Source organism: Callorhinchus milii, unplaced genomic scaffold (genome assembly GCF_018977255.1).
Source record: "Callorhinchus milii isolate IMCB2004 unplaced genomic scaffold, IMCB_Cmil_1.0 Scaffold3, whole genome shotgun sequence".
Taxonomy (NCBI): Eukaryota; Metazoa; Chordata; class Chondrichthyes; order Chimaeriformes; family Callorhinchidae; genus Callorhinchus; species Callorhinchus milii.
Window position 1 is genome coordinate 55,763,494 of NW_024704744.1, and position 25,099 is coordinate 55,788,592.

Consider the following 25,099-nt stretch of genomic DNA (forward strand, 5'->3'; position numbering starts at 1 on the left):
GGACCTTTAAATTATTTATTAGAACATCATGTCTTATTCCTGCAATATAATACAATTTACACTTATATAGCATTGGGAGGAAATCCCAAAGCTCTTCCCAGTGCTGGAAAGATAACTAAAAGTGCGTGCAAGGAGGCACATTTTTAGATGTACCTTGAAAGAAGGGTGGGTGGGAAGGAGTCAGACGGATTCCGTGATGGAGTTCCAGAGAGCAGTGGCAGAATGGCTGATAGCCCATCTGCCAATAGTGGAGTGGATAGGGTGGGAGACATGAAACAGACTAGGCTTGCTGAGCGAAGCGAGTGGCTGCGTTGGTAACTGCACTATGTGGAGTATTTTTGACAAAACTAGCACGCTGCAATGTATGCGCTCAATGTCCAATATTACTATCTGTGTAGGACACCGAATCATGAACAGTATACTTGGAGGTTATTTGTCAGTTGGGATAAAGATCTCATAATTTATTGAGTTGCAAAATTAGGAGTGGAATAGGTGGTCTCTTGCAAGCAAAAGATAATAAGAAGAATATTTTAATAAGTAAAAGATTAATACGAGTGAAAAACAACAGTTCATGTTTCTTCCTCATCGAATGAATAAAATATTCCCGGAAAACGCTTCAGGAAACAGAATGCAATACAATTACATTTGTCAAGCGCCTTTCACATTGGGCGGATGTCCCAAGGCTCTGGACAGTCAGGAATTTTGATCCGAGCAGGGGGGTTAGGATGAGGGACGGTGGAGGGCAGGAGGGTGGCGGAAGGGGCATTAATCACCACATACATAAACGCCAGGGAATTGAATGCAACAATTTTGCTTCAACAGTATTAAATTAGTACATATCTATTATTGTAACCTCATCCCATTTATCCTCCTTCAAAATATATTTTGTATCTTCCTGTATTTGAACTCTTTCCCAGGTGAATTTGTTTCATTTTGACCGATTGTGAATTAATTCTGCTCAATTTTGTTAATCCCCTTCATAATTTTGAAAACTTCAATCAAAATTTCAAAATCTTACTTTCAGAGAACAGACTAAATTTCCTTAATGTTTTACTGATTATGAGTTATCCAACACTCTATCCCTTGAAAGTCAACTGCACAGTATTCCAGATTAGGAAATTATCTATAGTATTTAACATCAGACTCATGCAAATAGAAAAAAACTCTGAATAACAAAGTACCCCACACTGACCCATGGAAACCTGAGAAAATCTATTTTGATTACAGTTTTTAAAGAGTTGGTGTGAATTCTCATGGAATCCCTCATTCCTCTCAGCTGCCAATGCAACACAATGTCAGAGGTGTTCTTTTTAAAATAAAAGCACAACATCTTTGGTGGATGGTTTCACAGATTCATTCACAGTAACCAGGAGACCTATCAGATCAGTGCTCAATAAAGTGTTCCAATACAGCAATGGCTGTAAATCCCTGGGGTAAGAACACAAGGCAAAAACACAACAGCAAGAATTGGTAGAATACAGATTGTGCAATATTACGGTTAACTGAGCATGTTGGACCACCTCAACAAACATGCCTATAAAACACAAAATAGAAGCACCATCATGAACTTTCCAACAGTTCATCCCGGGGGAGATAAACTACAAGTCGTGAGCCAACGATTATAGCCAGAAAACAACAAAATTAGCATTTGTATAGCGCCTTTCACGTTGGGAGGATGCACCGAGGCGCTGGACAGTCAGTGTATCAAACCCGAGCTGGGTTCAGGATCAGGGAGGGAAGGAGGGTGACCGAAGGTACGGTCGAAGAGGAGGATCTTGAGACCGGTCTTGAAGAAGGCAAGCGAGGGGGCGAGGTGGAGGGATTGAGGATGGAATTCCAGAGGGTGGAGGCAGCGTGGCTGAAGTTACACCGCCAATGGTGGGGGGGTGTGGGCGAGGTGCAGCAGGCCAGAGCCCACTGAGCAGAGGGAGGGAGCCTATTGGTAGGGTGTTAGGAGGTCACAGAGGTAGGGGGGAGCAAGGCCATGGAGAGCTTTGAAAGTGAGAACCAGGATCTTGAACTGTATCCTCTGTATGATGGGAAGCCAATGGTGTTGGGCAGATTGGGGGTGACAGCGTCGTGGAGCCTGGTCCGGGAGAGGACACGGGCTGCAGAGTTCTGAATGATCTGCAGCCTATGGAGGGAGAAGTTGGGGAGGCCGACAAACAGACAGTTTGTGTAAATGAGCCTGGATGTTATGAATGCGTGTATGAGGGTCTTGGCGGCCTGTAGTGTGCGAAAGTGGTGGAGCCGAGCAATATTGCAGAGGTGGGGAAAGGCTTAGCAGGTCATGGCCAGATGTGGGGTATGAAGGACAGTTGCGTGTCGAACAGGACGCTGAGGTTCCGTATTGGCTCCATGAGATGTAGAGTGCATCCAGGAGAGAGATGCTGTCAGCGGCCGAGGTATGGAAGCGCTGACGGGAGCCAAGCAGGAGGCCCTCAGTCTTGTTGACATTCAACTGCAGGAAGTTAGCTCTCATCCAGGGCTTGATGATCCGACAGGCAGTCAGTGAGGATAGCAGTGGTCCTGGAATTGATGGTGGAGGCAGAGAGGTAGAGTTGGGTGTCATCCGCATACATGTGGAACTGCGGATGATGTCACCAACGGGGAGAGCATATAGATATTGAAAAGGAGAGGGCCAAGGACAGAGCCCTGAGGAGCACCACACAGATGGTGCAGGGGCTAGAGAAGAAACTGTTTGTGGAGATGAAGTGGAGACGGTGGGAGAGGTAGGATTCGAAGCAGGCAAGGGCAGGTCTGTGAAGATTGAGCTGAGAGGCGAAGTAGTGTAGAATAGAATGGTCGACAGTGTCGATGGCAGCAGAGAGGTCAAGGAGGACAAGGAGGCAGAGAGATCCCTGGTCGCAGACGTTCAGAATGTCGTTAGTGACTTTGACCAGGGCTGTCAAGAAAGTAAAACATCCATGTTAATCAAAGTTATTCATAGTAGCTCAGTGCATTCCACGGCACATTTCCATGGTCTCAATAAAACAAGTTGACGCTCAGGGCACTTGATCAAACGTGCTTCAAAACAAAAAAGGTTTAACTACTTTTGGTGGGAGCCTGCTCCAGAGAGGAAAAAAAATCCAATTCCCCAAGCTCCTCGAGGAATGTTGATTTCATTTTCATGTCCTGAAACTACTGTCTGAGTTCCCCTCTTCAGCATTAATCAGACTCAGATGTGAAATGTCTTACTTCTGTTATCAATAAGGTATTGAGTCTTGCAATACTGCTATTTCTGCCATTTAGTAAAGGTATAAACGTTTTCAACTATTACTTTGAAGATGGCAGTAGATTACATATAAAGCCATCAGTGTTTGGACAATGATTATAAAACCAGTTTTAAACATAAAATTCTAATTCCTGTTTATATCTCTGCCTCTCCCATACGTAAGTGTGGGGTGGTGGGGGGGGGGGGGGGGGGGAGGGGAAAAGGTTTATAACAATACAGCAATACAGTCACTACGCTTGACAGTAAATCCTGTGAGGGTCTTTGAGATGGCTTGATGGCGTGATAAAGTGCTACATCAAATGCAAGGATTAATTATGACATTATCAATTTATTTCATTATTAATAGTTGATTAATTATTACAAAATTTGAAAACTTGTGCAAATGGTCAATACACAGGAAGTATTGCTAAGATGCCATTCTGATCAGGTCACAATGATAGTTCTCAGTCCATACCCAGGCAGCAAACTTCAACCACAATTCTCCACTGATCCAATGACCACAAATACCCTGTTCCCCTTTCCCAAGAAATTGTCCACGTGAACACTTGGAAACAAATAAACTTGTTATGATGTTCCCACCACCTTCAAGTACCTTCTGACACTCATTATCTAAGATCTTTTGTGAAAAGACATTAGGCCCAAGTATCAGAAGGCTTATCCATAGACCATATCAAGTTAGTAACTTCAATAGAGGGGGAAAAGTTGAAGGAGAAAACGAGTGAAAGCTTATTTTTTCCCCCTGAATCAGACAGTGACTTTTCAGTAGAGGAAATCAGTGAAAGTATTTTTCAGATAAAGAAGTAAATTGCAAAATAATAAAGAAAGTGAGTAAGCAAGTTTATTGCAAAGATGATATGTAATCATACAAATGGCTGCATTTAAAAATGCAAGCATCAAACTTCAATTGGGTCATTTTGTGATACACTAATGTACAGGTTATTACAACTGTACATTTATTTGCATCCCATGACATTGTTAAACCTCTCAGATAACGTAAATTATGGATCTTTTGAAAAATATCTGATGTATATAATGATGAAGGGTCCAGTGAAAGTGTATATGTCTGAAAATCTGATCTGAGAGTAGAAATATTCCATAATTACTGGCAGACTAAATGTCAGATATGCATTATTATCCACATTCAACATTTTTACCATTGGGAGATTGAGGAGATGAGATTTTGTTTATGGAAACATTGGAGTAACTCAAAATTTACTTTGGCTATTCTCAATCCAAGACATAAACCCAGTCTCCCTCAGTATTAGGTCCATTCTTGCGACTCTCTCAACCCAACACTTCATTTCACTTCATACAAACAGACCAACTCATAAGATATGAAATTGTTGGAAAAAATCTAATTCAGGTTTATATTTTTTTAAAATAGTTTAACCTGAATTTAATCAGTTCAATTTTTTAAAATCTTCCATTGATGACTAATTGTTAATAAACAGTTACATTTTCCGCATCAACAACTGTGAGTTCTTTACCTCTAGTCACTTAATTAACCTGATCTTTAATCTAAATTGTTACAGATGATGTAAACAGTAGCGACAAGTGTAATCCCCTGAGCAGCAGAAGTCTTTCTGAACTTTCTAAATCAAGTTATACAAAATCATAGTTTGAAGCCAGTTGCTTTGTCAGTTCTATGCAATTTATGTTGCATTCATATCATACGTTTAGCTCTAATTCACTTATTTTGGCAACACCGGTGAATTGTTGGAAGGTGCAGTAAAATTGCGACTAATACCTTATGTCCCTGGGAGTCCACTCCTGAAACTATCTGAAGGATATAGCTTCAGGAGTACTGCAGATCATACCCACTGCAGCATAAACATGGCAAGTAAAAATCAAACTGGGCTCACTCATTTCAAAACTCTTGGGTCATAGTTTGGTGCACCTCTGGAACTATTTGCCTCAATCCCTCCGCCTCGCACCTCTTTCTCAGTATTCAGATCGTACCTGAAGACTTTATTCTTCTACCGTGCCTATGAAAAATCAAAAGCATGGTAGTCTGTAACAATCCTTGCATTTGGCATAGTGCCTTTTAGATCAGTACACCTTGAAACACTTTACAGTATTTACTGTAGACTGTAGTGACAGAGTTTTGTGGGCAAACATGGCGGCCAATTTGCACATATCAATGTCCCACAAACAGCCATGAAGGTTTTAAGGTGTCATGTGAAAGGCAGCCCTTCTAACAATGTAGAACACACCCAGTGTGGCTTCTGACTCAGATGCAAGAGTACTACCAACTGAACAAGGCTGATTTACCATCAATTAACATACAACAACAACTTGGATTTATATAGCGCCCTCCACGCCGGACAGCATCTCAGAGCGCTTCACAGTAACGGATCCTGGGGCCGAGCCAGGGGAGGGAGAGGAAGGTGACCAAAGGCACAGTCGAAAATAAATTTTCACCATCAATTCAAATCAGCTGACTTAATTGGCTAGAGACATCAAGACTTCTTGAAAGCCATCCAAATGTGGTTGTATATATTTCAATTGCCAGAGATGATTTAGTGTGTAGCTTTATAACAGTGACATTTTAAAATATTTTGATAGCTTTACCGCTGATGCTGTACACTTCAATTCTTCTGTGCTACTGAAGAAGCCGCTATAATGATCTGTTGTAGCAAAACATTAAGATGTTTTGAATCCAACATTAAGCAATTTGAGGCCTAAATGAACAACAACTTGCATTAGTAATAGTAAACTAATCCTTGCATTTGATATATGCTTTTCACGTCTTCTAGACGTCTCAAAACACTTCACAGAATATGCTATAAAGCGAATTGACTGTATATTTGTGGGCAAAACGCGGCAGCTAATTTCTCCCCATGTCCTGGTCAATAATCCCCAAAATAAAATAAGTCATTTGTTTTAATGGTGGTTTGTGGGATACTGCTGTGTCTAATTGGGTTACTGTGTTTGCCTACAAATACAGTACTCCAGTGAAGCCCTTTTGGACATCCAATGTGAAAGGGGCTATACCAAATGCAAGGATATTATTATATTCAATAAGTAAAGTAAGTTTCTCCCAGCAATTTAGCAATAACAAATCTGTACTGATTTATAAAGACTATACCCATGGCAAGACCTCAAATGTGGTTTGGGGCAATCTTTTTCTGCAATGGTTCTCAAAATGACAGTGTACCTAGACTTACAAAAGACCTTTGCAAATTACATGAGAGACAAGGGCAGATTAATGATGGTTGTCATCAGCAGAACTTAGTTGAAATGGTTGGGGGGGAGGGAAGAGAAAGAATTGAAAGTGGTGCTCAGAGATGCTGAACTTGCAGACTCAGTACACCAAGTAGATTGTCAAATAAGAAGGGGCAGCCGGGATCCTCTAGTGCAGGGGTGCCCAAGCTTTTCTGGGTGAAGAGCTACTGCGAGAAGTTTTGAATACACAGCAGGCACTCTATGAATTTATGTGTATGAACCAAACAGAGTAGTACAGAACAAAAGGGAATCAAATTCTCAATTTAAAAATTAGGGATATTATATACATGCATATTATATACTATGCATGTGTATAACCTTTAATATCAAACAGAAAGTAAAGTTAGTTACTATTAATGTGACACGTGGCACTGCATTTCTTCCACCAACATGTTGAAATCTGGATTGTATGATGAGCTTGCAGCTCGCAGACAATCATTAAGATGTGAATCTGTAAGTCTGGATCTGTATTTTGACTTAATATACTTCATATTGGCAAACAGTGACTCGCAGAGGTACGTTGATCCGTAGCAACAATTTATCCTCAATGCTGCATTTCTTAGAAGAGGATACTTATTTTTGTCAACACGTTTCCAGAAGTTATCATCTTTTGCACGAGACTGTAGAATAATGTCACTTTGAATGTTTATGATTTCAAGCTCAAGTTTTCCAATGTCAGCTTGAAACAATTTTTCAATAGATGTTGCAGTCTCAGAGCCATCAACTGTACTGAATGGATTTACAATGAATTTCACAATTGGTGCAATTGTATTAAATTCTTGAAATCTGACTGAATTCTTGTAGCTTCTCAATATGTCCCACAAAAGGCTGAGGATCAAAAAGTTTTCATCAGCCGTTTCAATAATTACTTTCTTCAGACGTGGGAAGTGTAGAAGAAATTCTTTGTTATGTGAGAAATCCATAAGTTCAGTTTACTTTTGAATGCACTTACTGAGCTGACCATTTCAGCAATATGTTTGTCTTTCCCCTGAAGTTCCAGATTTGACATGTTTAGTTTCAAAGTTAAATCCATGAGAAACGCCAAGTCAAGCAACCAAGACTGGTCATTCAGTTGTTCGTATTTTTCTTTTCTGGACTCCCAAGAACATCTGAATCTCTGGCATGAGCTCTAGGAATCTTGCAAGAACTTTCCCTGTACTCAACCACTGAACTTCGGTGTCCAGTATCAAGTCTGTATACTCAGCATCAACTTCTTCTAGAAGAGCTTTGAAAAAAAGCTTGCAGCACAGACAGAATTTATTATTTTAGTCACCACATGTTGAAAATGAATCACTTTTGAACACAGAGTTTCCTGGTAGATAATACAGTGGTAAGTGATGAATGCTGGGAATGACCGGTCTTTCTTGCAGAGTCCAATAAAACCATTCCTGCTACCTACCATCGCAGGTGCTCCATCAGTAGCCACAGACACAATTTTTTTTTTTTGAGAGGGACGTTGTTTTCCGAAATATAGTCTTTGATGGCTTTGTAAATATCTTCACCTCTCGTTTTGCCTTTCAAAGGAAGAATTGCTGGAAGCTCTTCCTTTGTTGTATTAACGAACACCATCCTAACTAATACTACTAGCTGGGCAGTGTTCGACACATCCGTGATACTCATCAAATTGTAATGAAAAGAAGTCACATGCTTGAAGGTCACTCATCAACTGAAATTGTATATTTTGTGAAATAGGACTCTATTCGTCTTGTTACGTGACGGTTGCAAATCATTTATTGACAACAAGATTTCCATCTTATTGCTAAAACCTTCAAAAATAACAACAACAAGATTACATTTATAGAGTGCCTTTCATGTCGGGAGGACGTCCCAAGGCGCTGGACAGAGTACAGCATTTCAGACCAGAGCTGGGGTCGGGGGGGAGGGAAGGGGGGTGGCCAATTGCATGGTCGAAGAGGAGGGTCTTGAAGCGAGACTTGAAGGAGGATAAGGAGGGGGCGAGGCGGAGTGCCTGGGGGATGGAATTCCAGAAGTTGGGGGCAGAGTGGCTGAAGGTTCTCCCGCCAATGGTGGGGCGGGTGGGTCGGGAGCAGGCCAGAAGAGAGTCTGCAGCAGACAGCATCGCCTCCTTCACAGTTCTCAGTCTTCGAAAGGTTTATTCCTTTTAACAAGCACATGAGCAACTTTAAAAGATGCTATCCTACAATTTTTTGACTTATGAACACGCTTGGTAAAAATCGATTGTTGAATTGCAAGTTCAGATTTTAAATCACTCACTCTTTTTTTCTTACAACAAAATTGTGTGGGAAATCTGTGTCAAAGTCCTTGTGATTTGTCCGAAAGTGTCTTTCGACATTGTTCCTTGGGTACTGCCACAATAGCACAGCACGATAAACACACACACACACACTTTCCTTTAAAATTAACGAAACAGAACTGCTCTTTCCATTCACTGTTGAAATTGTACGTTTTTTGTCTTTTGGTAGATCCACTCATATTAACTGAAAGCACGAGGGCTACATTGACTTTTAACAATCCAGTAAGACTGCCGAAGCTAGACCAGTGCAGACCCCGCCTGCTGTTAGTGATGGGCGGTCGTTGGCGGGAATTAGGCCGGCCAATCAGGTTCTTGCGCGGGTCCGTGTTTCCCCAACTGGTCAAAAACCAGGAAAAGGGGTCACGCGCAGAGGGAAGAAACAAACAGTTTTCGTTCGGGTGACATACCTTAGAACTGATAAGGACGTGTTCATATAAGAATGGGGGAGTAAGTCAGAGATATGCACTGCTATTTACTGTGTAATACGTAGATTCCTAGAAAGACGAGCAGAACTTGTAGCCGAGTATGGGTCAACAAGCCAGCCAGCATGTTCGAAATAGGCAAATTAAACGTCTTTCATGTTAGGATGTTTTCCAATTCGCGCAGCACCTATAAACCCTTCCGTGGGTGTCATGGTGCCCGCAGGCATACGGTTGGGCACCCCTGCTCACAAGTGATTTCAACAGGATATGTACCAAGACAAATGGAGATACAAGATATTGCACATGTGTCTTCACAAAAGAAGAGGATGCTGCTAATGTCACACTAAAGGAGGAGGGAGTAGAGAAATTGAATAAGATAAATATAGATAGAGAGAGGTACGTCACGTGGTCCAGATGGGATGCATCATCGATTGCTGAGAGAAGTAAGAGTGGAAATAGCGGAGGCTCTGGCCTCAATCTTTCAATCCTCCTTGGATATGGGAGTGGTGCCAGAGGATTGCAGGGTTGCAAATGTTACAACCTGTTCAAAAAAAGGAGAGAGGGATAAACCTGGTAACTACAGACCAGTCAGCCTATATTCAGTGGTAGGGAAACTTCTAGAGACAAATATCCAGAACAAAATTAATTTTCACTTGGAAAAACATGGGTTAATAAAGGACAGCCAACATGGATTTGTTAAAGGCATATCGTTTCTACCTAACTTGATTGAGTTCTTCGGTACTGGAGAGGGTTGATTAAGGTAGTGCAGTTGATGGTGTCCATATGGACGTTCAAAAGGCGTTTGATAAAGTGCCACATTATAGACATGTTCGCAAAATTGAAGCCCATGGGATAGCATCATGGGTCTGAAATTGGCTGGGAGACAGAAGGCCATGACCTGGACTTGGGTACAGAGAGCAAAATGTTAAAGTTCGCAGATGAAGCAAAACTTGGAAACATAGTAAACAGTTAGGAGGATCGTAGCAGACTGCCGTAGGATATAGACAGGCTGGTGAAATAGACAGAACATGGCAGATGAAATTTAATGCAAAAAAGTATGAAGTGATGCATGAGGAGAGGCAATATAAGATATAAATGTCACAATTTTAAAGACGGTGCAGGAACAGAGAGATCTGGAGGCTTACATACACAAATCTTTGAAGGTGCAGGACAAGTAGACAAAGCGGTTTAAAAAAAAGCATATTGGATCCTTGGCTTTATAAATAGAGGCATAGAGTACAAGAGCAAGGAAGTTATGTTGAACCTTTACAAATCACTGGTTAGGTGTCAGCTGGAGTATTGGTATAAGTCTAGGCACCACCTTTTAGGAAGGATGCCAGGGTCTGGGAGTAGATGCAGAGAAGATTTACAAGAATTATATCAGAGATGAGGGACCTACAATTATGCGGAGAGACTGAGAGAGACTGGGATTATTCTCCTATAAAGAAGGTTTAGGGTAGATTTAATAAAGGTGTTCAAAATAATGAGAGGCTTTGATAGAGTAGATAGGGAGAAACGGTATCCTTTGGCAGGTGGGTCAGTAACCAGAGAACACAGAGTTAAGATAATTGGCAAAAGAACCAGACGGGAGACGAGGATACTATTTTTTAAACCCAGAGAGTTGTTACAGTCTGGAATGCCTGAAGGGGTAGTAGAAGCAGATTCGATAATAGCTTTCAAAAGAGAGTTAGATAGGCACTTAAAAAGGAAGATTTTTCAAGGCTATGGGGTAAGAACAGGGGAGTGGGACTAGTTGGTAGCTCTTTCAAAGAGCCAGCACAGGCACAAAGGGCCGAATGGCATCCTTCTGTGCTGTAAAATTCTATAATGTACTTTATGGACAGGAAATAAGTTGTCGAAATGGAGTTGAAAGAAACCTAGATGCGTTTGTTGACATTCTACCACCATGTGAGACTACGAGGTACAGTAAGGCAAATAATTTGTTGGCCTACATTGCCAATCAGTTGAGTTCAGATCTCCAGATGTACTATTTGATCCAAAATGTTCTGGTCATACAAAATGTACTGGGAACAAATTTGGTTGTTGGAAAGAATATCCCAGCTCCGAGAGACAGTACAGATGAGAGCAAAGATACTGACCCAGAGTGAGTGTTAAAGGGATAAGTTTCCAGAGCGATAAAGCAAAATGGTTGGAGCATACATCTTATATGCTACAAGCTTAACCTCCACATTGGGACCTTGCTATCATTGAAGAAGCGAGAATGACTAGTGGTTGCTTAGGGCTCTGTTCAAACAAAAGATCGTGTCCACCAAAACCCACAGATACCGATAAGAATCAACAATTAGGACAGATGCTGGAAAATAAAATTTGAGGGCGGCCATCCACGGAGAGAATGTGCATTCCATGAGGAGAAACTTCCATGTGTTGGTAACATACATATGTGGATTCTGATATGGAGAAACTATCAAGAGTTAGCTGACCAAAAAACAAAATCTCAATTATGTATACTCAAAAATGAACTGGTTGTTTTAAACAAGTTACAGGAACTTCATAACTGGGTTGGCTTGGTCCAATAACTCACCAACCGCATGACAAGCAAAACAATACAAAATGGCCAACTTCCAGGTCGTCAAGTTGTTGCTGACTTCACTTCCTGTGCATTACATAGGAAGGCTGCTCAGTTCAAAGTAAACCCAGAAGTTGGTCAATTTTTAATAATAAGCTGTCCCAACACTGGAAGCTGGGTGTACTGCACTGCTGGGTAGCTTGTACCCACAGGAGATTAATCCAGTGATCGGTTGAAGGCTCAAAAGCAGGTTTCCTCTGTACCAGTAAACACAATTTACCTTCACATCAGCTTATTTTCATCAGCATTATTAAGAAGTGAAGATGAAACACAGATCAGTTTGATTCAGTTTAAAGTAAGTTTATCTCTGGGTTACAAGATTACACTCTGGGGTCAATTACTGCATTGTGAGCCAAGCTCACATTCTAGACTGACAGACAGTACAATGCCATCATGGAGTGCTTTATTGTTCGAGCGCATATATTGACAAAACAGAAGTACTGCCTGCCTGTTCAGGCTGGCATTGAAGATCCCCAAGGCACTATTTTGAATTACAAACTTTCCCATTGTGAGCTGGCCACCTACTCAGCAATTGAACCCGTAACCTTCTAACCCACAGATAAACATGTTATATGGTATTAACAATCAAACCTGTGTTCTCTCCAATATTCAATACCCCCCAGAAAAACAATCGATTAAATATTGAATAAATCAAAAAGACAAAGCAGAAGATGAAATATGAGTAAACATTAGTATTGAAAAAAATAGGCAAGTAGATCAGGAAGGGAATAGGCAATGCAAATTGCAGAGATTCATTGTGCTGGATTGTATTGCCTCTGGAATAAAGTGGTTAGATCAAGGAAATGTGGAAAGGAGGATCAGTCATTCTGTAGTATCAATCAGACATTTTATGTAAACATTCATGGCAAGATGAAGCGTAGAAAGAATATTACATTTAGAACTATTAGAAGTGAAACACAGAGCAGCAGCAATTTTGCATTTCAATGATTCCAGTCTCAATTCCCTATCTAACTGCAGCCATCATAAATACATAATGAAATATGTAACTACAGTCCTTACTCAAACAAATCAGCTCTTTGGCTTCAGGTCAGCTAATCTGGCACAACGGCAATTCCATCTGCTACCACCGTCATCACTCTTCTAATACTTCATCGTGTTCTGTTAAGACCCGGGCAGTTTTTTTTCTGAAAATGAATGCAATGCAGGGTTTGGATTTTAAACAAGCAGATATGAACCCAGTAAGGTTGTTATACATAGACATCAAGTCCTGGAAGAGAGCTAATTTTCTACAATTGAACGTCAACAAGACCGAGGCTCTCCTAATTGTCTCCCGTCAGCACCTCCACACTTCAGGCACTGGCAGCATCACCATCCATGGATGCACACTCCACCTCACTGAGCCAGTCCAGAACCTTGGACCTTGTTTGACCCTCTGTCAACTGTCCTTTCTACCCCACATCCGTACCATGACCGGCTCGGCCTTGCCCCACCTCCGCAACATTGCCCATCTCCACCACTGTATCGCTCCTCAGGCTGCCGAAATCCACATTCATGCATTCATCATGTCTAGGCTCAACTATGCCAACTCCCTGCTTGTTGGCCTTCCCAACTCTTCCCTTTACAAACTGCAGATCATCCAGAACTCTGCAGCTTGTGTCCTCTCCCACACCAGGCTCCGTGACCCCATTACCCCCACCCTCACCTGGCTGCATCGGCTCCCTATCCCTCAGAGGATAGAGTTCAAAATCCTCATCCTTACCTTCAAGGCCCTCCAAGGCTTGCCACTTCCAACCTCTGTGACATGCTAACCCCTTATCAACCTGTCCACTCCCTCTGCTCAGCACTGGCGATCGGGCGCTCAACCTCTCTGCTCCCACACTTGGTGACTCCATCTCACATTTCCTTCGCCTTGCTCCCTCCTTGCCTCCTTCAAGGTATGGCTCAAGACCTTCCTCTTCAACCACCCTCCTACCCTCCCTGTCCTCCACCATCCCTTATCCCAACACCCCCCACTCCGCTGATATCCAAATCCCTGACTGTCCAGCGCCTTGGGACGTCCTCCCGATGTGAAAGGTCGATATACAAATGTAATTCTGTATTGTATTGCCAGAGTGGACAAGTGGCCTTTCTTCCAAAGGCCACTTATCCACAAGATCCGTGAAAAAGCCTTAAACATAAATATCAAACTTTTAGACCAGTTTCCTAAATCACCAAACGTTTAAGCAATCAATAGCCTCAAAAACAGTTCCAATGGGAGCAACTTGCTGTCAAGCAGCCATCAACATAGAAAATCTGAATAACTGACTATTGTAATCAGGCCACTAAATGGGACAATTTAAACTGACAAAAATAATCAATAAAAACAGCTTGTAGGAGGGTAGATCATCATTGCCAGTTTCTACTATGGAATGTTTATTTTAAAAAAAGTAATTAAAATAGAAGTGGACAAATTAATCTTCCTGCAAAATTGCATACAGGATTATAACTGTACCCTTACGGTTTGCAGAATTTAATGCAGCAAAATTGTTCTACAACTATCATGCTATTCCCTTTACCTCGGGGGGGGGTTGGGGGGGTGGGGGAGGGGAAGCGGGGTCTCCTTGGAATTGAACTGGCTCCAAAATGACATGCCTGGCAATGGAATGTCGGAATCGAGGCAGCCCTCTGTGTCAGTCTCAGTAGTCAGGTTCCTGAGCCAGGCGGGTCTACAGTATCCCAGGGCGCTGCTGATGACAGCAGAGCCACCCTGGTTCAGCGGCAAGACCTGGAAGGGCAGACCAGTCACTGAGGACAGGGAGTCTTCCCACGAAACCCCTGTTAAACTTGCAAGCCAAAGCTCTAACGGGTAAAATGATCCTTGCTGGATAAGCAATGGGAAAGCTTGCAGACAGCAATATCAATGGGAAGCTATGCGATTTTAACTGGTTAGACTCCAGCAGTACTTGAATCACATTCTGAAGTCCGCAAGCCTTGGCTCTTGCCAACCTGCACCTAATACTTTCTGGAATAAGGTAAGCAGGATGGAATTTCCATGTGAAGGTGGAATGGACGGGAATCTCAGTTTGGTTTGGATACTCATTAGCATGGTGGGGGTTTCTGCATGATGGGTTTCCTAGTCAGACACCAAGCTGACCAAAGAAGAAGCCCCAAGAAAAATTGTAGGAAAGATAAAGTTACTCATTAGATTTCTTTTTCAAAATAATCATGTAAACTAATTTACCAGTATGGTAGAGAAGGAGAGAACATAGGTAAGATTTATTTTATATCAGGAACAGAAAATTCAGTCATCGTAGTTTGCACACCAGTGAAACAGACGCTGGCCATAAACACACAGCACAATGTTAAAATAAGACTTACATTTGATGTAGTGCTTTATGATATCAACAAAAGTTGTCAAAGCACATTAGAGATTTTTTTTAATTTGTAGGGAAATGCAGCAACCAATTTGTGCACAGCCATGAGGTGAATGACTTTTTTAAAAAAAATGAGGTGAATGACTTTTTTTAAAAAATCTTAGGGATTGTTAATCACAAAACTAGGACAAACTGCCTTCTCTTTTGTAAAATACTATAGGATCTTTAAAGTCGACTTGAACAGGCAGACAGGACCTTGGGCTTCAAACTGAAGTTTTGAACCTCAAACAATGCAGTTCTTACCCAGCTAGGTACTGGATTATCAGCCTAGATTATGAATTCAAAGTCCCAACATAGGCCTTGAACTCACAACTTCTGATTCAGAGGGAAGATAAGCAACAACTGAACAAAGTTGATACTTCAAGATACAATATTTATAGATCATATGCATTAAATTAAGATTGCCATCACCATTGATCAACCTATTAAAGTGCTAAATCAATTTTAATCCCCATCCAGTAGAAAAGTTTGCTTTTCTCCATAATATTGCCTGCCTCTGTCCTTTCCTCACCCTCAATGCAATGAAAATCCTCATCATTTGTCACTTTGAGACACCTGTTGTAAAAGGCACTATATCAAACTCAAGCATTGCTTTTAACATGAATTATTAATTGATTAATTAATTTTAACTCATCCCAGCCTTGGTGAAGGGACAAGGAGAATTTTTAGTTGAACTACCAATCACTGTGCTTTAAGAAGTGTCAGGTTGGCTCAGTTGGTAGCACTCTTACCTCAGAGTCAAAAGGCTTTGAGGTTCAAGCCCCACATCAGGACATTGAGTTTATGGCTGAGGTTGAATCTCCAGTGCATTGTTTTGGGAGCACCCATTTCATTGTTTCACTTTTAAAACAGAGGTATGAATGAATGGGCAGAAAAGGCCACGTCTTGCAACAGCTTGGTAAAGGAGGAACCAAGTATGGTACTCCAGATTTTGTCGCTGTTTATTCCAGCAACCATTTTAACAGTACAAAAAATTAAACTAAACAAACACAATTATCCAATGACTGATTCAAGCTGTATAGTGCTCTGGTCAGGGCACAACTAGACTACTGTGTAGAGTTCTGGTTCCTGTGAGATAATACAACACAAAATACAATACAAAATTATACATGTATAGCGCTTTTCACGTCAGAAGGATGTCCCAAGGCATTGGATGAGGCTGCCCAGGCTCCAGCGAGTGCAGAGCAACTAGGATGTTCCTCATTATTAGATGAATAGGCAACAATTAGACACACAAGGGTTCTCCATTCTGGAAAGGAGAAATTTCAGCTGGTACCTGACAGAGATTTTAAAATGGGATTAAGAAAATAAACCCAGAATACTACTCTCAGATGCACCAAGGCACCAGAACAAGAGGACAGATTTAATAATAATCCTTGCATTTTTTACAGCATCTTTCATATCAGGAGGATGTCTCAGAGCACTTCTTAGGATTTACTGATTTAATGCAGCAGCCCACTTGCACACAGCAACATCCTACAAACAGCCATGAAACAAATTACCTTTTTTTCAATTTTGTGCTTTGGTCACTGGGTGAACTCCATCCTCTTTTCAAATAATGCATTAGGATCTTTAACATCCACCTGAACAGGCAGATGGGACTTTGGTTTAATGTCTCATTTGAAGGATATCTCTGACAATGCAATGGAGTATCAGCTTAGACTATGTGAGTTCAAGTCTCAATGTGATGCCTGAACCCACAACCTTCTGACTCAGAGGTGAGAGTGTTACCACTGAGCCAGACTGACACACAATTGTTACAAAGAACAATTTAAGGAAAGAGACTAAGAAGCATTTATTCACCTAGAGGGTAATAACACCTGGAACAGGTTACCAGATTGAGGTCAGGATTTTGAACTCATTAAATAGAAAAAACAGATTGATGTTGTGATGGATGGACAGTCGGGTGGGTATGCTGGAAGGATGAGATCAAAAGGCCCGAAGGATCTTTTTCATCTGAATGCTGTGATTTTGTGAAACGTTTATCCATCCTTTAGAGGCCACCTCTTTCTGAGCTTCTATCTCACGTCTGATGTCCAGCTTCCTGGGAACACACTTGGAAGAAGGTCATGTGGAATACGGTTCCATCACTGAGATGTGAATCTCTTTATAACAGTGATGAAAGGCATTATTTAACAGGTTAACTTAACACAATTTGTGATAATTTGGTGTGAGAACAGCAGGTGCAGTTTAACGTTTCAGGTCGATGACGAAAGGTCAGCAACTTGAAACGCTAACTCACTTTCCTCTCTCCATAGATGGGGCCTGACCTGTTGAGTTTTCCCAGCGACTTCTGTTTTTATTTTAGGTGCAGTTTAAATGTTAATTGCTTTTTTGGTACAACTTTTTGAAAGAACTGTAAAGCATTTTCAAAGGCTTTTCTCCCCCTCTGCTGTTCTGATGAGTGGCGCAGGAAAGGAGAAGACAAAATGAGTATTACTGCTGTCAACACGAAAGTCGTCTATTTCATTCTACTCTAACTTATTCCATCCTAAAGCACACTTAATTAACCATTTCTTCCCCAGAGTATGGTCTGCTAGCGCAAATTCAAATTGGTTGTCCGGGGAAATCAGCTCTCAGGCAGAAGACCAGTCAAGAAATCATAAACAACATGATATCAAAACAAAAGAGGACCCCTCCAGAACTAATTACATACTCAGGCACAGAGAGGTTTCTACGCCAAAGATCCTGAAGTCACCCTTATAATAAATGTAGACACACACCATCTCTGGGGTTCCAATTAAGAATGAGATCAGCTTTCTAATCTCAGGCTATCCTTTCTTCCCTCCCACCTGGGATTCATTCCCCACCTGCCAGTCACCCAAATGGACTGATACATCACTTCTGCAGACGCTCCACACAGCCAGCCTTGCCAAGTACAGAGGCCTCACCTTCCCACCATATGTCCAAGAATCATAATAGTAAGTTGTCCTATAAGCATGCTCTTATTAAAAACAGTAGTTAATGCAGTGTTTCGACCACTGAGGGGGAGTAAGGGGGTAAGATCACCAGAGATAGTCATTGCTGCAATACTAAAAACATTGCGTCATCTTTCACAAAGGAGACGGATGTTGAAAATAATAGTGCAGGGAACTAAACCACAATTTAAGATGGAAAGAAAGGAGGATTTGGCAAATTAACAACAAACCACCAGGTCCAGATGAACTGCACCCAAAGGTCCTTAAAGTTGAGTAATAAGTGTATATATATTATACTTGGAAGGGGTATTCTGCGGGTGAAAACAGTTATTATGAGGATGGGTGAAAGCGAGTTAGTCTCTTGTCATTAACTGCATTGGTGAGCCTGAGATCCATAAGCCCAATAATGCCTTGCAACCTAATACTGCAGTTAACCTTTGGAACATGCTCACAAACAGTCAACCATGTTCAAGTCAACCAACACCAACACGTGGTCCTGAGCAACACCTTATAAAAAGTAACCTTGGGATTGCCCCAGAGGATTCTATGTTAAGTTAGTTAAGTACTGAGTAATCACATCAAATGTGGCAGCAAAATGCAAACTCAGGTGTACAATCAGAGTAATTTTGCTTGCCAATACTGAATGCTCTTGGAGATACCACATTATTGATGATTTACACTTACTTATACTCTAAAATAATAATCCTTGCATTTGATATAGCGCCTTATCACATCTTCAAGATGTCTCAAAGTGCTTCACAGAATATACTGTAAAGTGAATGGACTCTATATACTGTGGGCGAAATGTGGCAGCTAATTGCGCACATTGGAATTCAATACAAATAAAACTAAAACAGTTCCAGTGCAGACATTGTAAATCAACTAATTTATTGTGCTTCATTCACAGAAGCCAATCAAGTTCATAGATATAAAAGAAGAAATGCACACATTCAGTTAGAAAATAATTATGAAGGCCCAAAGTAGCAGCCTGAACATCAGATTAATGTGTAATACTTCTTTTGATGGTATGTTGTGCCTGAACTTGGTAAGTTATTTTAAAGAAAGCAATTATAAAATTCTTGACACTCCCACTGAAAACGCATTATTAGTGTTATTTTACCAAACAGCCCACATACTAAAGTATTAAAATAACCCGCCCTCCACTCTGATAACAATCTGGAATGCATTATGCAACCTGCTGTATTTATTCCAAAACTGAAAAAAATATTAATTGAGTGGATATATTGTTAGTTGTCGTGAAGTTCCCCAGATAGGGTGCCAAGTGCATACAGAATCTGTACCAACTTGGTGGTCGAATATGCTTGGCGTTTCAGAAATCCACTTCAGTGTGTAGGAAGGAGGAGGCGATAATTTGCAATGCCAGACATTATCTGCAGTACACAGAACCAGTTAATTGTATTAAATAGAATGCGTGGGCAATTTAAATTGTACAGGTTGGCAAAATTAAAGGATTTATTTTAAAAAGGGAGTTTTATTTAATACTATCATAGAATTCTAATAGATAATCTAAGTTTTTTTGGTATGGATTTTTTTTTAAGTCATTGTGTTTTCATTCCTCCCCACTGACTTTGTTCCATTCTGTCTGCTGCAATTTCTATTTGAATATAATTATTTGTTTTGCCCACAAAATAGTCAATTAATTTTACAGTATATTCTGCAAAGCACTTTGAGACATCTCGAAGATGTGATAAGAGGCTATATCAAATGCAGGGATTATTATTATTATTATTAATTTAATTGACTGTAAAGCAAAGTTTACATTGCATCAAACTTAGTTGTACTGCACTACATTTTGATCAAATTTTGGTAACATTCCTGTACCACGTAAAGCAAACAATGCTTTTATGAGGTGCTCGGGGCATTTCATCATGCAGACAGGAGCAGTGATTCTGAAACCATTTTGCAGTCACTTCACAGGAAAGCTACTGCACTGGTGTTATCCCTGCATTTCTCTTTTCACTGAATTAGCACTTGCAAAATAGATACTGTAATGATGCACAATGGCTCATACGCTTGATCAGTATCCCATAAATGTTACTACTGGTGACTATCCTCCTGTTTGGGGTTTTTTGTGAGGGTGGGGAGGAAGAGAAGCTAAGTGGAGTTGAGCTGGCTCATTCCTCTTTAGCGGACGTAGTAGTCCAGTCCCTGAGATGGGGGCAGGGTCTGCAATACTTCAAGGCACTGTTGTTTACATTCTGGCAAGCTTCCAGCTGCTTGTCCAGCTTGCATCATCCTACCAGTCCGAGCTTCGGCTTTCAGGGTTAATGGGAGCTGAGTGGGAAGAAACCCTGCCTCAGTGTAAAAGACGTCACATTGACTCACATGTGCAGTAGTCAGGTGATTGATTGTGATCCACACACAGCAATTGTAGATACAAGTGCAGAATGGTCACGACAAAAACGGGGAGAACAACAACAACAACAACAACAAGATTCCATTTATAGAGCGCCTTTCACGTCAGGAGGACGTCCCAAGGCGCTGCACAGTTGGGTCATGACCCGAGCAGGGGGGAAATGGTCAGGGTGAGGGGAGGGAAGGGAGGGAGAGAGGAGGGGAAATGGTCAGGGTGAGGGGAGGGAAGGGAGGGAGCGAGGAGGAGGAAGAGAGTCGAGAGGGGAGCTGAAGGCACGGTCAAAGAGAAAGGTTTTGAGACCGGCCTTGAAGGAGGAAAGGGAGGAAGCAAGGCGAAGGCACTGGGGGATGGAGTTCCAGAGCCTCGGGGCTGAGAGGCTGAAGGCCCGACCACCGATAGTAGGGCGGTTGGGGCGGGGGACGTGGAGCAGACCGGAGCCAGAGGAACGGAGGGTACGGGCAGGTAGGTAGGGGGATAGTAGGTTGGAGAGGTAGGAGGGAGCAAGGCCGTGAATGGCCTTGTAGGTGAGGATGAGGATCTTGAAATCAATCCTCTGGGGGATGGGGAGCCAGTGGAGGCGAGCGAGGGTGGGAGTGATGTGGTCCCGAAGCCTGGTGCGGGACAGTACACGAGCTGCAGAGTTCTGAATGACCTGCAGCTTGTGGAGGGAGGTGGCGGGAAGGCCGGCGAGGAGAGAGTTCCCATAGTCCAGCCTTGAGGTGACAAAGGCGTGAACCAGGGTTTCAGCAGCGTGAGGGGTGAGGTAGTGCCGTAATCTGGCGATATTCCGGAGGTGATGGAAGGCGGTGCCAGTTGTGGTGCGGATGTGAGGGAGAAAGGACAGCTCAGGGTCGAACAAAACGCCGAGGTTCCTGACTGGCTTTGAGAGGTGGAGAGTGCAGCCTTGGATGCTGATGGTGTCAGCGCCTGAGGTGCGGAGGCGCTGACGTGAGCCAATCAGGAGGGCCTCGGTTTTTTGCACGTTGAGCTGAAGAAAGTTGTCTCTCGTCCAGGACTCGATGTCGGACAGGCAGGCTGTCAGGACATCGGTGGTCGTGGAGTTGAGAGTAGAGGAGGAAAGGTAGAGTTGGGTGTCATCCGCATACATGTGGAAGTTAACCCCATGTTTGCGGATGATGTCACCAAGGGGGAGCATATAGAGGGTGAAGAGGAGGGGACCGAGGACAGAGCCCTGAGGGACACCACATGAGACAGTACGGGGGGTGGAGGAGAAGCCATTCGTTGAGACGAAATGAAGACGGTGGGAAAGGTAAGAGCTAAACCATTCAAGGACAGTGCCTTGAAGGTTGAGGTGGGAGGACAAGCGGTGGAGTAGGATAGCGTGGTCGACCGTATCGAATGCTGCCGATAGGTCGAGGAGGACGAGGAGACAGAGGGAGCCCTGGTCACAGATGGTCAGGATGTCATTGGTGACCTTGACCAGGGCAGTTTCTGTGCTATGAGCAGCACGGAAACCTGACGGAAGGGGTTCAAAAAGAGAATGGGTGTGATTCTCAAAGAGAATGAGAAGGATAAACCTGAGAACTACAGGCCAATCAGCCTAACATCAGTAGCAGGGAAACTTCTGGAGACTATAATCTGGGACAATATAAATTCTCACTTAGAAAAATATGGTTTTATAAAGGACAGTCAACATGGATTTGTTAAAGGCAGATCATGTCTGACAAACCTAATAGAATTTTTTGATGAAGTGACTGAGGGTGGATGAAGGTAGTGCAGTAGACGTAGTTTATCTAGATTTTCAAAAGGCATTTGACAAAGTGCCACATAAGAGACTTATAAACAAAATAGAAGCCCACAGTATTAAAGGGACTATGGCAACATGGATCCAGAACTGGCTAGGAGTCAGAAACTAGAGAGTGGTAGTAAACGGTTGCTTTTCAGACTGGAGGGAGGTGGTGGTGTCCCTCAAGGGTCGATATTGGGACCACTGCTCTTCTGATCTATGTTAATGATCTGGACCTGGATATAGGAGCACAATTTCCAAATTTGCAGACGAGACTAAGCTAGGAAAAGTAGTTAATGGTGAGGAGGATAGCACCAGACTCCAGAAGGACTTAGACAGATTGATAAAATGGGCAGAAACGTGGCAGATGAGGTTTAATGTGGAGAAATGCAAAGTGTTGCATTTTGGTAGGAAGAGTGAGGAGAGGCAGCATAAGCTGATGGTACAATCTTAAAGGGGGCAAATGAACAGTGAGACCTGAGGGTCCACATAAGCAAATCGTTAAAGGTGGCAGACAGGTAGATAAAGCTGTTAACAAAGCATATGGGATACTAGGTTTTATAATAGGGGCATAGAATTCAAAAGTCAGGAGGTTATATTGAATATTTATAAAATGCTGGTTGGGCCTCAGTTGGAATACTGCATTCAGTTCTGGGCACCACACTTTAGGAAAGGTGTCAGGGCATTGGAGAGGGTGCAAAGGAGGTTTACCAGGATGGTACCAGGAATGAAAGACGTTAGTTATGAGGAGAGGTTAGCGAAACTAGGATTACTCTCCCTAGAGCAGAGACGATTAAGAAGGGATTTAATAGAGGTTTTCAAGATCATGAGAGGATTTGATAGGTTGAACCGGGAAAAACTGTTTCCACTGGCATGTGGGTCAGTAACCCAAGGACACCGATTTAAGATAGTTGTTAAAAGAAACAGAGGGGAGGTTAGGAAAAAAAATTTCACCCAGCGAGTTGTTCGGATCTGGAATGCATTACCTGAAAGGGTAGTGGAAGCCAATTCAATAACAACTTTTAAGAGAGAAGTACATGGTATTTGGGGAGGACAAGATTGCAGGGCTATGGAGAGAAAGTGGGCCAGTGGGATTGAGTTGGATTGCTCTTTTCGGAACCGGCGCAAACACAATGGGCTGAATGGCCTCTTTTTGTGCTGTATGATTCTAGGAGATGAGGCTATTCTTTCTACTAGTTTATACACGGACGAAACAAATGACCAGACAGACTCGCATCCAGCAATACAGTCCTAAAAAAAAACTTTTTATGGATTTCAGAGGGCACTTTTCATATTTAGAGACAGTGATATGTAGTGTATCCCACACGTACTATACAATTAACAGCACTAAACACTTTTTAAAAAAATTAGAGGGTCCCTCCAGCAAGAATTGTTTGAGTACTGAATATTTCTTGCTGTAACTCAACACGACTTTCACAGATGGGCTCAACACAAGAGGCCTCCTTCTTGCTGGTAGTAAACAACAAACACACTACACAGAGTTAAAGTGATACAGCACAGAAGCAGGCCATATGATCCAGCATCACACTGGCGTTTGTCCTCCACACAAGCCCATCTTATACTTCTCTATTCCCATCATCCTCAAGTATGCGTCAAATTCTCTCTTAGATACATTGATGCTATTTGCTTTAACCAGTTTCCAGCATCAATTCCACATTGTCACCGCCCTAGCATTTCCTTTTGAACTCCCCATTAGATCTACCCTAAGCTATCTTGCATCCTTTAATTTGGGATTCAACTAGTGGAACCAACCCATCACCATTCATCTTTTCAAATCTTTTCATAATCGTTAAACACCTCTATAACTCTCTTAATCATTCCAACTCACGGGAGAAAAGCTGCAATCTCATTCTTTGCTAGATGTATCCACTCATCCCAGATAACACCTGTATAAATCTATGCTGTAATGCTATAATATTCTTCATATGATATGGCAAACAGAACTGTACACACTACTCCAAATGCTCACAGTAACAACCCTTTACTGCAAAATAAAATCCTGCCAACGATCAGTGCAAACATTTAATGGATTAAAATTTGATAAAGGACAGACATGAATACATACTGCAAACTTTCCACTGTGAAGTTTCATGCTGACATGAGTGTGTCCATGAATTGCCACATCCCTTCATTGCCAAGGTAAATTGTTCCTGAAGATTCTAGGAAGGGTAACATTTTTGGTACCTTAACTTGAGCTCACTAGATCAATGAAGAAAATAAATTCATGTATACTCAACAATTATTTCCTTTCCTTAATTAGCACCAGCATTCCTTAACTAGTTCCCTCTGATCCCTGTGAATTACCTGCCCTTCTGGCATTTTATCCTCATAGTTATTCGTTCTGGTTAGAGAACCACCAACAAGAAACCAACGTTTTGCAGCCAAATTTCTTGATGTAGACTATTAGAATGTGATCATGGTTTCAAACAAGGACTTTATTCAGAGCGAAAACACCTTATATGAATTTACAACCCAATGGCATGCACTAGGCAACTGACTGTATAGCAACTTGCATTTCTATAGTGCCCTTCAACAGGCTAGTGCCTCTTAACAATGGCAGAGCTCAAATGCATGCATTATTAATCTATAATTATTATTAATAGTCAGTTTTCTGCGGGTCTTCTCCACCCCGCCCATGCACACCCCAGGCAAATAGCCAGCTGATCAGGAGAAACAGAGGTCAGAAGCAGCATTCAGTAAAACACTGATGCTAAATGAAGATTAGGAAGCAATGAGCAGTTATTGCTAAATTCATTCCTGCGCTGATAGATGCAAGAAATGGATCAAGAAACAACTCCAAATTTCACCCTTTAGATTCAACATATGGGAAAAACAAACTGCTCAGAAGTGAATGTTGAATTGTTTTAGCGCTCAAGTCGTTTTGCTTTTGTAATCTGTACAACTTGATGCAAAGGTTT

The 25,099-nt window shown here is 41.9% G+C and overlaps 1 protein-coding gene across 3 annotated transcripts in view; it reads right to left on the minus strand.

The window, feature by feature from the left end:
• Positions 1 to 25,099, minus strand: part of fmn2b (formin 2b) — a 237,454-nt gene that overhangs the window by 210,268 nt on the left and 2,087 nt on the right. The gene's annotated exons all lie outside the window — the stretch shown is intronic.